The following is a 13,854-nucleotide window of genomic DNA, read 5'->3' as shown; positions in this document are numbered from 1 at the left end:
TATTTAGAACATATGTTTCTTGAGAATTTATAGACCGATTCAGTTAGTTAGCTGGGTTTAGTTCTTTAAAAACATAAACAGGCTTTTTGTTTCCTTTATTTTAGTAGGAGTTGGAAGAGAGATGTTAAGGACAAGCACCTAATTGTTTAATTTGCTGCCTGCATCGAGATGTGCACAAATAACTAACTTTATAAAATCAAACTTGATCAGCTTTAGGTTTTTTCACTCTCTTAACAATTTCAAATTATGCCTGAAAGAAAGAAGAATCAAGTTAGTTAATTTTTATAGTTATTAAATGAATTTCAACAATATTAGATGTAGTTATATTCAAATGTATGTATACAAATATATTTTCTTGCCTTGTTTTTTAAGTACTGTGGTGTGTTAAAGATGTTAAAATTAATTATCTATTTACATAAAACAAATCCTAGAATCATATTTAATTTTTTTACTTGACTTACAGATTTTATTCTTATTTCCCTGACTATAATATTCTTTCATCCTTGCCCATTTTTGCCTGTTTCCTATATTAAAATAGAGCTCTCTCATTTCTTCTTAGAATTTATCACTCATTCCTGCCCACTCTTGTAAGAGTGAAGCTTGGGATCCCCTCAATGTTTACAATTCATACCATATTTGAGGCAACGTTTGGTTTGTAGGGAAATGTGCTTTTTATTTTCCTGTTGGTAGATTTGTATTCTTTAAGAATGAGAGGTTGTTTCCTAATTCAGGTCTTCTAGTCCTTTTCCCATTCATCAGTCCCTCTTATTATACCTTGGCTTCTAGAAGACAATCGATAAATGTTGACATAGCAATTCCATAGAACAATCTATCTAAAGTTCTTAATTATATGGGTCTTTATCATTTCTCATCATCATTTGCCCAGTTCTAATCAAGAGCAACACTAGACAGTGCTAATCTTGATTCCACAGTTCCTTGTTTGAGATTCATTTACAGCAAAACTGATGAAAGATGGAAAGTCATACCAAACTATGGTAGAACATAAGAAAGCACTACTTTTGGGAAGAAGCCACATTCTCCGCTCAAGTTATCTAGCAGACAGTCCTTATTCACTTATTTCTATTACTTGATTTATCTTTTATGTCCCTTTATAGTTGGGCCATAGTTACATTGTATTTTATAATCTTCTCAATTCACAGCAGTTAGGATCAAGGGAATTTGGTTTGGTTTGGTTTTTAAATTAATAGGATATTCTCGGTTGGAATTCTTTCAATACATTTTTAAAAAATTCTCTTGAATTTTTTTCTTTTCTAATTTAATAGAGTAGGTTTGCTGAAATAAGGACACTGTGCAAGAACCAACTATTTAGTTGAATATTTGAATTGACAGTGTGAAATTAAAAGCACAAACAAAAAGTATTGGTAAGAATTTATCTCTGCTTATTTTCCTTCTGATGAATTTTTGATTTTTTAAATTAGAATACTGACTTGAGGGAAAACACTATGTCCCAAAGTGACTCCTAACATGTACAAAAGAATAATTCTCTGTTACACATCTGGCTGTGATGATTTTCATACATTTCTTTTCATTCGATTATTTTTTATAACTTTTTTTTAACTTTTGGAAAGGCTTATAAAGAAACTAATACAGAAAAATGGACATGTTTTTAAATTTTCAGAAAGAAAACTGTTAAATTCTTGGAGACTACAGATAATTTTGTTTCTTTTTTTCCCTATCTTTATTGAATTGCTGAATTTTTTGGAGCTCAAGTTAGATATAAATATGGTAGGTTTCTTGGTTTCTCTTTTCTTTCCTTTTTTTAAAATAAAGATTTCATTTTATTTTATTTTAAAATTTTATTTATTTATTTGACCGAGGCAGAGAGAGAACACAAGCAGGCAGAGCTGCCAGTAGGCAGAGGGAGAGGGAGAAACAGGCTCTCCATTGAACAGAGAGCCTGATGCAATGCAGAACTTGATCCCAGGATCTCGGGATCATGACCTGACCTTAAGGCAGACACTTAACTGACTGAGCCACCCAGGCACCCATCTCTTTTCCTTCTTTATTATACTTTCATATGTCTGTATTTTCTTTTTTAAAGATTTTATTTATTTATTTGACAGACAGAGATCACAAGTAGGCAGAGAGGCAGGCAGAGAGAGGGAGAGGAGGAAGCAGGCTCCCTGCTGAGCAGAGAGCCCGATGCGGGAGGGGTTCGATCCCAGAACCCTGGGATCATGACCCGAGCGGAAGGCAGAGGCTGTAACCCACCGAGCCATCCAGGCACCCTTCATGTCTGTATTTTCTATGAGATATTACAAGCTAGGTTAAGATTTATTGATATGTTGTAAGTTATGATCAAGATATTATTAAAGAATTAATAGTAACTGTGCACAGAGTGGTGGAGAAAACGAAAGAAACTATATATTTGACACGTATTTGCTTACCTACATTATAAAAGAAAAGGCAGGAAAGGAAAGGGAGGGATAAATTGTGTAAAAGAAAGTTAGAAGAGATGAGGAGGAAAAAACGCGAAGAGAATTAACCTGCATGGAGATACCTGATTATGTATTTGCTTCTGTTTCAATTTATTTATTTTACTTGTTCTTTTCTCATTGAATTTTAAACTTCCAGAAAATGGGGGCCATTACTTCCCCTGTCTTTTCAACTCCTCCATCCTAATAGTGTCAACTCAATTATCCATAGAGAGATTATCTGCTTTGTGTTTTAGCCTTTGCAAATACAGCTTTCAAGCTCTTATTGACATAAGTAAACAAAGAGGGTGATAAAGACTTTTTGAGTCATTTCACTATTTCATGCATAGGCTTGTTTACACTCCTGTGTTGCTTGGCTCTTAGATCAAACTATTCATTGTCAATCGTTAAGGTAGAGTCAGAATGGATCAGTTATCTTGCATATTTTTCCTAATAAATAAATAAATGGGTATTTACAATAAAAGTCTTTTTCCAGGTGGATTTATTTGTCTTTAACTGACTTTTAACCCTAGCCTCTCCCACCTATCTTTCACTTAGGGCTAAAGATCAACCCAATGTACTGTTCTTCTGTATTTAGAGCTGTAGAACCATGCCTGGATCCCTGATATTCAGCTGACTATCTTAGAGACTTGAAAAATCTTTAGACATCAAAGACAGCTTTTTTTTTCTTTTTTTAAGATTTTATTTATTTGAGAGAGAAAGAGAGAGAAAGAGAATGAAAGCATGAGCGGGGGCTGGGGACAGGCAAAGGGAGAGAGAAGCAAACTCCTGGTTGAGCAGGGAGCACGACAAGGGACTTAATCCCAGGACCCTGGAATCATGTCCTGAGCCCAAGGCAGAAGTTTAACGAACTGAGCCACCCAGGCATTCCTCAAAGACAGCTTTAATTGAGATACACTATCCATGCATACAAACTAGATAAATATTTTAGAAGGTTTTTCAGTAAGAGTTGAAACATTAATTTTCTGGTTTTCTCTTATATCTACTTAGCAAGCTCTAACTATAATCTTTTTCCCAACACAAAAGAATAACAAACATAGCAAATTTAAAGAAAAACAGTTTTTGTTTTAGAAACAATTTTGCTTTAGAAAAATCTGAGATGAACATAGAACATGAAGCAATGATCAGCAAAGAGCTAAGAAGGAAAATTGAGCAACTTTAGTTCATTAAATTGTTGCTATATATGTTGTCTAAAGCATTGTCAATTCCAGAAAATTAAACATTATCCTATTCAAATGTAGCTACTGAATATATTTCTGTTCTGTTGTTCAATGTATATAACTGTCATGGCTCATAGGAGTCTTTATTTAATCACTTCGTATTTCCTTTACTATAGAGGGAGCTCCTTAAAATCAGAGCCCATTTCTTTGAGCTCTGCATCTTGGAGATGTAATCCAACTTCAGGAATATAGTAGATACTAAACAAGTGTCAGATGAATGGATCAGTTTGTGAGCTGTGAATGTTTCTGGGTGTTATTTCTTTGTTTTTTAGGGGGGAATTTCAGGTTTAAAAATTAACAAATAAGGAAATGTTGACCAGGATATGCTTTAACACGTAAACATCTTGGTCATTAGTTTCTCATTTCTGAGGAAAAAAATGTGGGCATCACATAAACTTTTTTCATAATTTGCTGTTTTTCTCATTTAAAAGGCAAATGTGTTAAGTAAATTTTAAATATCAGATGATAACATTATTTATTTAGTACTTTGTCCTTTTTCTTTTCTCTTTTTTTCCTTTCAAGATTTTATGTATTTATTTGACAGAGAGGGTGAGAGAGCACAAGCAGGGGGAGCAGCAGAGGGAGAAGGAGAAGGAGGGAGCCCAATGTGGGGCTTGATTTGATCCCAGGACCCTGGAATCATGACCTGAGCTGAATGCAGACGCTAAACTGCTGAGCCACCCAGGTGCCCCACTTAGTACTTTTTTTTTTTAAGATTTTATTTATTTATTTGACAGATAGAGATCACAAATAGGCAGAGAGGCAGGCAGAGAGAGAGGGGGAAGCAGGCTCCCTGCTGAGCAGAGAGCCCGATGCGGGGCTCGATCCCAGGACCCTGGGATCATGACCTTAGCCGAAGGCAGAGGCTTTAACCCACTGAGCCACCTAGGTGCCCCCCACTTAGTACTTTTTAAGGGCATTCACACACATTGTTAAGTCCTATCCTGACAACAACCTGAAGGAGGTATAGGTGAGAAAACTGAGGAAGAGATTTATGCCAAAGCTTGTAGATTTAAAACCTAGGATCTGGAACTTTTGAATTTCTAGTTCAATGCTATTTTATATTTACCATATAGACACTTTTTTTTTTTTTTAAGATTTTATTTATTTGACAGATCACAAGTAGGTAGAGAGGCAGGCGGCGGGGGGTGGGGGGAACGGGGAGCAGGCTCCCTGCTGAGCAGAGAGCCTCATGTGGGGCTTGATCCCAGAACCCTGGGATCATGACCTGAGCCCAGGGCAGAGGCTTAATCCACTGAGCCACCCAGGTGCCCCCATATAGACACTTTTAAAATTATTTCTTGTTGCTTATTGTATTAGTTTGCTAGGGCTGCTGTAACAAAGTACCACAAAGTGGGTCACTGTAGTAACAGAAATTAATATTGTCTTCATAATTCCGGAAGCTAGAGTCTGAATTTGTAGTGTTGGTAGGGTAGGTTCCTTCTGAGGGCTGTGATGGAAGGATCTGTCCAGGCTTTTCTCTCTCCACCTTCTCCCTGTGTTTCTTTACATCATCTTCCTTCTACATGAGCCTTTCTGTCCAGATTTTCTCTTTTTATAAGGACACCAGTCATATTGAATTGGGGGCCCTTGTTTTAACAAATTATACCTGCAACAACCTAGTTTCCAAATAGGGTCATATTCTGAATTACTGGGGCTAGGATTCCAACATATCTTTTGGGGAGGGGGTTACTATTTAATCGATAACACTTAACTTTTATTTTATTTTATTTTTATTTTTTTTTAAAGATTTTTATTTATTTATTTATTTGTCAGAGAGAGAGAGAGCGAGCACAGGCAGACAGAGTGGCAGGCAGAGGCATAGGGAGAAGCAGGCTCCCTACAGAACAAGGAGCCCGATGTGGGACTCGATCCCAGGACGCTGGGATCATGACCTGAGCCGAAGGCAGCGGCTTAACCAACTGAGCCACCCAGGCGTCCCAACACTTAACTTTTAGTACAAGAAGTCTGACTGAAGATGTAGACTTTTTTTTTCTAGTAACTTAATAGAAATTTCTCATTTGATCATCACTGTGCTGCTACCTGTCAGATAAAATTAATTTAATATCAATGGAAGGCATTCGTGACAAAATCATCCCTGTTGTGGTTTTTTTTTTTTTTTAAAGATTTTATTTATTTATTTGACAGAGATCACAATTAGGCAGAGAGGCAGGCAGAGAGAGAGGAAGGGAAGGAGGCTCCCCACTGAGCAGGAGCCCGACTTGGGCCTAATCCCATCCCAGGACCCTGGGATCATGACCTGAGCCGAAGGCAGAGGCTTTAGCCCACTGAGCCACCCAGGCGTCCGCCCCCACCCCCCACCCCCGCCGTTGTGGTTCTTAGAGCCATCAAATTATCCAGTGATTAGTTTGTGGAAATTTCCATATTTATAATTCTATTTCCCTGGAATTTTCTTATGTTAGAATACACAAAGTTAACTGAGAACTAAGCACTTCTCTTGGGGCTAATCTCTTAAAGTAAATCTATCTGTCACTTCATGTTCCAGCTGTTCTCTTGTGCATCTAAATGGCCCCACTTCCCTTGAGGACTTAGGCAGATGATAGAAGAGTCTCTGAAGGAAAGTTTAGGTTAATCAGACTATCAAGTAGCTAGTTGTTTGTTTTTTAAAATTATTCCATAAACAAATGGTGAGAAGACTTCTTGAACAGGAAGATTCAGAGGGAGTCAGTGAGCTCTTTACTGTTATTTAGATAAAATCCTGGTTAACTAGAACTTGGGTAACTGGGCTATTTAGTGTGAGTCCCTGCCCCATCAACACAATGCTTTAAAGAGGAAGAAGTAAGTTATACAAAATAAAGGCTATTCTGGATCACTGGACATTTAACCAAATCATTTATATGTTATATGTATTACAATATGTGTAATCATCATCACCATTATTTTAAGGATGGGCCAAGGATTAATATTGAAGTAAATGGTGATTTTGAGGCAATGAAGGGTTCTTGGTTATACACACAGGTTAGCTTTTTGTACTTACTGAAACTGAAACTTCTAACATGGGCTTTGTAAAACAAAGAGCACTAGATTAGATTCATGCACTTGGGTTCTTGCCCTGATTCAGTTCCTAGTTGAATAACCTTGGACAAGTAATTTCACCTTTCTAGGCTTCCTCTTTTATCTACAATGAAAGATTTGCAGGTTCATCTATGAAACTTTATGATTCTATGTAATAATTTGAGTGCTGACTCTATTGAAGGTTAGTGCAGGTTTCCAAGAAGGAAAAGAAACGTTCCTTGCCTTCAGAAAGGTTATAGTATAGATAGATGGAAAGCTGTGTTATGTGAAAAGTTGAATAGTAGTATAAAGTAATAATATGAGGTGTGATATTAATACATGCTGTGAGTGATGTGGACTGTAAGCTGTGCATTCTGGGATGGGTGAGTACATATCTGTAGAGTAGAATCATCTGAAAATAACTGCACAAAACTGGGGATTGAACTAATTTCAGGAGGCTATGTTGACCATGCATAAAGGGAAAAGGACAGGGGAATAACTTAAGTGAAAATGTAGAGGCTGGAGCTGGAAGTAATATTGACCTGAAACAAGTCAGTTTGTCTTTAAATTACAGCACAGACTCATCATGGGTAAGTTTGGTTCCCAGCATGTACAATTTAAGATGTTTTAGTACTTCAAAGTTTTACTTGTTAAGAGCATTTGTGGTCAAATAATTTAAAGATTTTCCCTATCGTTTGGCAGTATAAAAGTCAGGAATAAGAAGGAACTGAAGGAAGGACTGACTAAGAAGAATTCTGAAGTAAAAGGCAGTGGTTTTAAGTAATTGGTTTTTAGAGTTGTTGATTAGTTGGATCTAATTAGGATACATTTAATTGTCTCAATGTGTTTATGGTTTTTAAATACTAAATTGTATGTGTGTATGTGTGTATGCATATAAAGCCTGAAAAACAGTGGGGTTTTATGTAATGTAAGTAGTAAAGCTGAACAGTGATAGTGTGGCAGGGAACTGGGAGCTGGTGATGGTATTTCGTTATGACCTGCAGGTAACTGGGGAAACATACGTAATTTTACAGTTTTCACAGGAATTAGTGAACTGGAGATTGTGAAAGCCTAACATACACTTCACACATTGTAATCATGCCATCATTAGTTAAATACCACAGTGGAAGGAGTCAGGAAGGAGAACTAAGAGCACCGGATGACTAAGGAGAACCCCCAACCCTCCACCTCATTACTAGGTAGCATAAATACCAGTGCTGCTTTGTGACAGCATTGGCCATGTGACCATTGGCTCAGATTTCCTGGCTTTTTGTCTGGCTTGGATAGTCACTCCCTGCCTCAGCTCTCAGTTCTGTTCACATGTCTAAGAAACTAAAGCAGCAGGAAAGCTCCATAACCAGTACTCTTGGCATTTATTCATTTTAGGTAGCACATATTTTCAGCTATACCACGTTATATTTACTATACAAGAAAATATAATAAACGAAATTTGTCAATGGGTACTAGGAAAAACCTGACACCAAATTCTGGATCTGTGGATTAAAAAAAAAAACAAAAACACAAAACTTACTTATTTAAAATAAACTGAAAGAGGCCTGGGTGGTTCAGTCAGTTAGCCTCTGTCTTCTGTTCAGGTGATGATCCCAGGGTCCTGGGATTGGGCCCCACATCGGGCTCCCTGCTCAGCGGGGAGTATGCTTCTCCCTCTCCCTGTGCCACTCAGCCCACTCATGCTCCCTCAAATAAATAAATAAAATCTTAATCAATAATAAAATAAACTGAAGGATAATCTGAAATGAGATGACTTTATTAGGCTCCTTTGAGGTTTTTTTTTCCTCTTAAGAGAAATCCAATGTTTTCTATTACTAGAAAGATAAACACAAGGCTCAGACTCAATATTTAACAATTAAGTGAAAGAGGAATTGAATTTAAACAATTTAATTTAAAAATAATCATTTTTAGCTCTTTTCCTGGAAATATATTTTGTGTTTCCTTCTGGGCCTCCTTAGATAAACTGATGTGCTTCTCCTGTTTCAAGGAATCACCCTATCAGTGCCAAGTTCTGTGTGCTCAGCTGATGGACACTGCAGATTATGGTTCACGATGCTTGAGCTTTGGGGATCTCCTTTGGTTGCTGGTACTATGTGTATATTCTGTCATTACGGGAGCATATGTTTTGTCATGGCTTACTATCATCAAAATAACTTATATGTTCTCAAAGCTCACTTTTAAATCTAGTTTTTAAACTTCTATTACATTATTTAATTAATTTTAAAAAGCTAGGTAAACACTGGAGGTTTTTATAATTTAATGGGCAAACTGCTTTACCATTTAATCCTTAATTAAATATTGAACCACTCTAATAAAGTAGTCACTACATGAAGAATACTGAATAAGAAATTTCGGGGGAAAAGGCGGAGGGAGAAAAATCCCAAAATCTCTCATTAAAATGACCAGCTTGTCTGTGGTAGTAAACAGTAGGGACTATGTATAAATATCTGATCTTATTCCTGGTGATTGGCAGCCTGGGTACATTAAGATTTCGTCATAGCATGAGAAATCAAAGTTCTTTAGTCTAGTAGTCCAGTATGAGATGTTAATGGCAGCTTGGAGTAGGTCACAGATCTCTTAGTTGGCTAACGGCTGTGAAGCTATATTGTAGCTGTTTAAGGGGATATAATGGAAAGAGACAAAAAATAAATGATCTATCCTCCTATAATAAAATGACAGAAAAATGTAGTGACCCAGTTTGAGTTGGCATTTAGGTCATGTGACATAAGGGGTTCTTACTACTGGGATTGAGCACCAGAGAGCTCATGCTCAAAAGGCTGGATGAAAGAATAAAATGATAACCTCAGTTAAATAAAAGAGCATTCCTGCATTTGTTCAGAACTTATTGGCGTTGTGTTTCATATACTTTGTATTTTCAGATTCCTATTTTAGAACCTTCATTGCTTTGCTTCTATTGCTTTGCATGAAAGCCCTGTATATAAGTAGGAGTGAGTAGAAGGAAGAATCTTTCTATAGCTTTTGTCAGCCTCTAAATACTGCAAATCTTTTATTATTATTAAAAAATTAATTATATTGATTTCTTTCAATGTTTGTCATATTAGTCTCCTATATCTTTATTCCTAATCATCCCTATTAATGATACAATTAAGTTTTAATCCTCTGTGAAAACATTAATTACTATGTAAATTGGTGTTCTAGGAGAAAAGGGTTCAGAGGTCAGATGGGTTTATGAAATGGTACACACTATATCTCTTTTTAGAGATTTGTAATGCACATTATAATGTCAAAGACCCTGAGAGTTGCTGTAGTAAGTAATTCTGTTAAGTCCAGACTTTCTTTGGAGGCCAATGGTAGAATGAAGTGACAAGGATATCTAATGCCTTAGTACTTTTGTATTTTGGAGGGCTCATTTTGATAGGACTAAAATGAAAAGCCTTATTAGCCTAGTCAAAAAGTTCTTCTTCAGGTGGGGGGATAGGGATAGGGTGGTTGGGTTATGGACATGGGGGAGGGTATGTGCTATGGTGAGTGCTGTGAAATGTGTAAGCCCGATGATTCACAGACCTGTGCCCCTGGGGCAAATAATGCATTATATGTTAATAAAAATAATAAAAAAAAAACAGTTCTTTTTCATTTGAGACATTTTTAGTGAAATCGTTTATTTATTTATTTTTATTTTTAAAGATTTTATTTATTTCTCAGGAAAAAAGGAGAGCGAGACAGTGCACAAGCAGGGAGAGCTGCAGGCAGAGGGAGAAGCAGGCTCCCTGCTGAGCAGAAAGCCCTATGTGGGACTCAATTCCAGGACCCTGGGATCATAACCTGAGCCTAAGATGCTTAACCCACTGAGCCACCCAGACGCCTCTAGTGGAATCATTTAGCACAGTGTTTGGTACATAGTAGATGCTTAATAAAGAAAATAATTTTTGTTCAGATTGATCAGGAGAGACCATGAAATACCAAGACTTTAGAATTAGATTGGGCTCTTGTAGTGTTTAGTATTTCTGTGGAATCCTTCTTCCTTAATTGCTCCAGGAAATCGTTTTCACAAACTATTCCTCTGGTTTTGTCTGGCTTCATGTATAGGGTTTGAAGGTTGGAGGTGGGGAGACCCAGGAGCAGGGAGACCCAGGATGTTAGGAATTCTGAAATCCTGAGCTGTGCCAGGGGTTATAATAAAGGTTCATCTATGGCAGATTTTTCTTTTCATCCTATGCATGAGATATTTTATTTGTGCCCATATAGGTCACAGCTGAAGGTGCTGCTAGATTGGAAATAATCAGGCCAATTGAATTTAACACCATATTATTCTGTTTTACTTTAGAAATCCTGAAGGCTTTTACATCTTGGAGGGTTATATTTCAGCCTTCTTAAGTCTTGCTTGAAGGAGAATGGGCTATATTTTCATAATGTAGTTAAGTTTGTCTGTTTGTCAGTATATCAAAAGTACTTTACCACAGTAGCAGTAGTTACTGTTTTAACCACAGTATGCCAGGCGTGCTAGGCATCTTACGTAGGTGATCTGTCACAGCACCCCCAAGTAATAGTTGCTAGATGTTCAATTTTGTAGGCAAGATATGATCTCTGAGAAATTGATACTATTTTTGTTGCAGTTCTTCCCATAAAATTGTCTGTAATTCATTATTCTGAACTTGTTCTTAAAGTCTATAGTGAAACTAATAGATTGGAGAGTAACAGGGGGAAAAAACCTACTTATTAACTTTTTAAACTCACCCTTATTTTTACTTATTTAAATATTCTTATTTTTTTACTGACCCATTGGATTAATCATTTTTTGGCTTCTTGTTTTGTATGTGTCTTGCTTAGAAGTAACCCAGTGGAACACAAAGATGCTTGCTGAGATCAAGGAATGTATCTGTTTTTCCCCCACTGCTTTTATTGAGAATGAATTAGGCAGGGACAGCGCTGTGCCAGTTGTTGCAGAGACCAAGATTATTGAGAGTGTAAATCTGTGATGGTGGGATTATTAGCTCCCTGTCCTGCTGCCATTGTAGGCAAAACTAGCAGCACTAGAGAGCTGCCTGGAGTTCTTAGTGATTTTTTTCAGTGGATTTTTTTCTTGTTCTTTTTCTTTTCCTTTCTTCCCTTCCTTCCTCCTTTCCTCCCCCCGCTTCCTTCCTCCCTTCCTCCCTCCCTTCCTTCCTTCCTTTCCTTCCCTTCCTTCCATGTGGGGAATTACAGATTGGCTATCCAAAGTAGTTGCATTGAACATTCAGTAAGAAAGACGGACACTACATCTTACGTGATCATACCTAGCAATTATTGGACTGTTGGAATATTTTTCCTGTTTTGATCTTGAATCTTTCTCTGTCTCAAATAAACAATGTGTCATGAATAAGGACTTTGTAACTAACAAGGTGTTATGTTAGTTTAGTTTGCTAAACTGAGGGATGCCAATGTCAATCAAAGTATTAAATCTATTAAAGTAGAATTCTTCTGCCAAATCCTAGAAGCTTAAATTATGTGCCAGTGCTCCCTTTGCTTTATTATTCCTTGAGCTTATTCCTGGCAGACTAAAAGTTGTAAAGATTTGTTAGATCCTACTCTCAACCATTGGCTATTTCATTTTTTTATAAGTTGCACTGTGGAGTTTGTCGTTTTATTATTTTATTGGAATTTGGCAAAAGGCTGAACAGTTTAAATGAATGACTTTTCTTCTCCTCCTCCCTCCAGCCTTTCCTTATTGCTGGAAATGAGTTACTTGTGAAAAAATAGAACAACTTTTTGTGTTCACTTATTTACCATTTTGTTTTGAGCTAAATAGTGCCATTAAAAAAACTGGTATGAATTAAGAAATGTGGAATAGGTAGAACATTCAGATAAAAAATATTTATTAGATACCTGTAATGTATATAGCATTGCATACTATATTTGGCCACCTATTTTACTTTTTGCATATAAAGTGGAAGAATTAAGGTTAGTATGCTAAAAAATCTTAAATTTTATTTTGACTATAATCTGATTTTTAAGGTTGGTATTTTATATTAAAAATATTTTGCTTTATGTATATTATCTTTGTAGTTCATTCATAATTCTATGCTAGTCATAGTTTGATTATTTTAAATAGTCACATAAATTTCCTGGTATCATCTTAAACTTCTGAGGAGATATAATATCTGGAAAGAGAAATTGAAAATAAAAATTGATTGGGATATAAAACAATATAAAGAACTTATTTTTAGAAGAATATATAGATGATATTTTAAATAAGTAATTTTACTTGAGGGGCAAATAATTATGGTTATATTTTTATAATATCAATATTTGTTCATTTGATACATTTTCTTCTATTATCTTAATATATCATTTGGATATCTGAGTAATTATTACTGGATTTAAGGGATTTATACTTATAACAATAAAATGTTATAACTCAGTGTTTTATCTTGCCTATTTTGAGAACTGCATTTCTTCTTTAAGAATGTTTAGTGGTGGGCGCTTGGGTGGCTCAGTGGGTTAAAGCCTCTGCGTTCAGCTCAGGACATGATCCCAGGGTCCTAGGATTGAGCCCCGCATTAGGCTCTCCACTCAGCGGGGAGCCTGCTCCCCCCAACCCCGCCTGCCTCTCTGTCTACTTGTGATCTCTGTCTGTCAAATAAACAAATAAAATCTTTAAATTAAAAAAAAAAAAAATGTTCAGTGGTTTCCAGAGAAATAAACAGCAGCACTGGGACCTTAAGTCTTGCTTCATTTTATTCTTCAAAATCTCTTTCTAAGTACTTCATGAGACAATAAGATTAAAAATATTTGGGCTTGTAATCATGGTTGTTAACTATCATATTTACCTTTTTGTGCTTCATTTCTTGAAACTGGTTTTATTTCAAATGATGTTAATCTAATTAAAATAGAAGATCAGGCAAATGATATTAATGAAGCATTCCATGTAAGTAAATACTAGGTTGTAAATTCCAGTCATAGTCTGTTGTAATAAAAACATACTTAAGAATATAACTATTTGTGGGAACACCTGGGTGGCTCAATTGGTTAAGTGACTGTCTTAGGCTCAGGGCATGATCTCAGGGTCCTGGGATCCAGCCCTGAATCAGGCTCCCTGGGAGCCTGCTTCTCCCTCCCCTTCTTCCCCTCTCCCTGCCTCCTATGCTCTCTCTCTCTCTCCCAAGTAAATGTAGTCTTCAAAAAAAAAAAAAAAAAAAAAAAAAAAAAAAAAA

The 13,854-nt window shown here is 36.4% G+C and overlaps 1 protein-coding gene across 5 annotated transcripts in view; it reads left to right on the top strand.

The window, feature by feature from the left end:
* Nucleotides 1-13,854, top strand: part of LOC111148293 (single stranded DNA binding protein 2) — a 304,545-nt gene that overhangs the window by 44,486 nt on the left and 246,205 nt on the right. The gene's annotated exons all lie outside the window — the stretch shown is intronic.

Source organism: Enhydra lutris, unplaced genomic scaffold (genome assembly GCF_002288905.1).
Source record: "Enhydra lutris kenyoni isolate GAN:26980312 unplaced genomic scaffold, ASM228890v2 scaffoldscaffold19, whole genome shotgun sequence".
Classification (NCBI taxonomy): Eukaryota; Metazoa; Chordata; class Mammalia; order Carnivora; family Mustelidae; genus Enhydra; species Enhydra lutris.
This window is presented reverse-complemented; position numbering and strand designations above follow the sequence as displayed.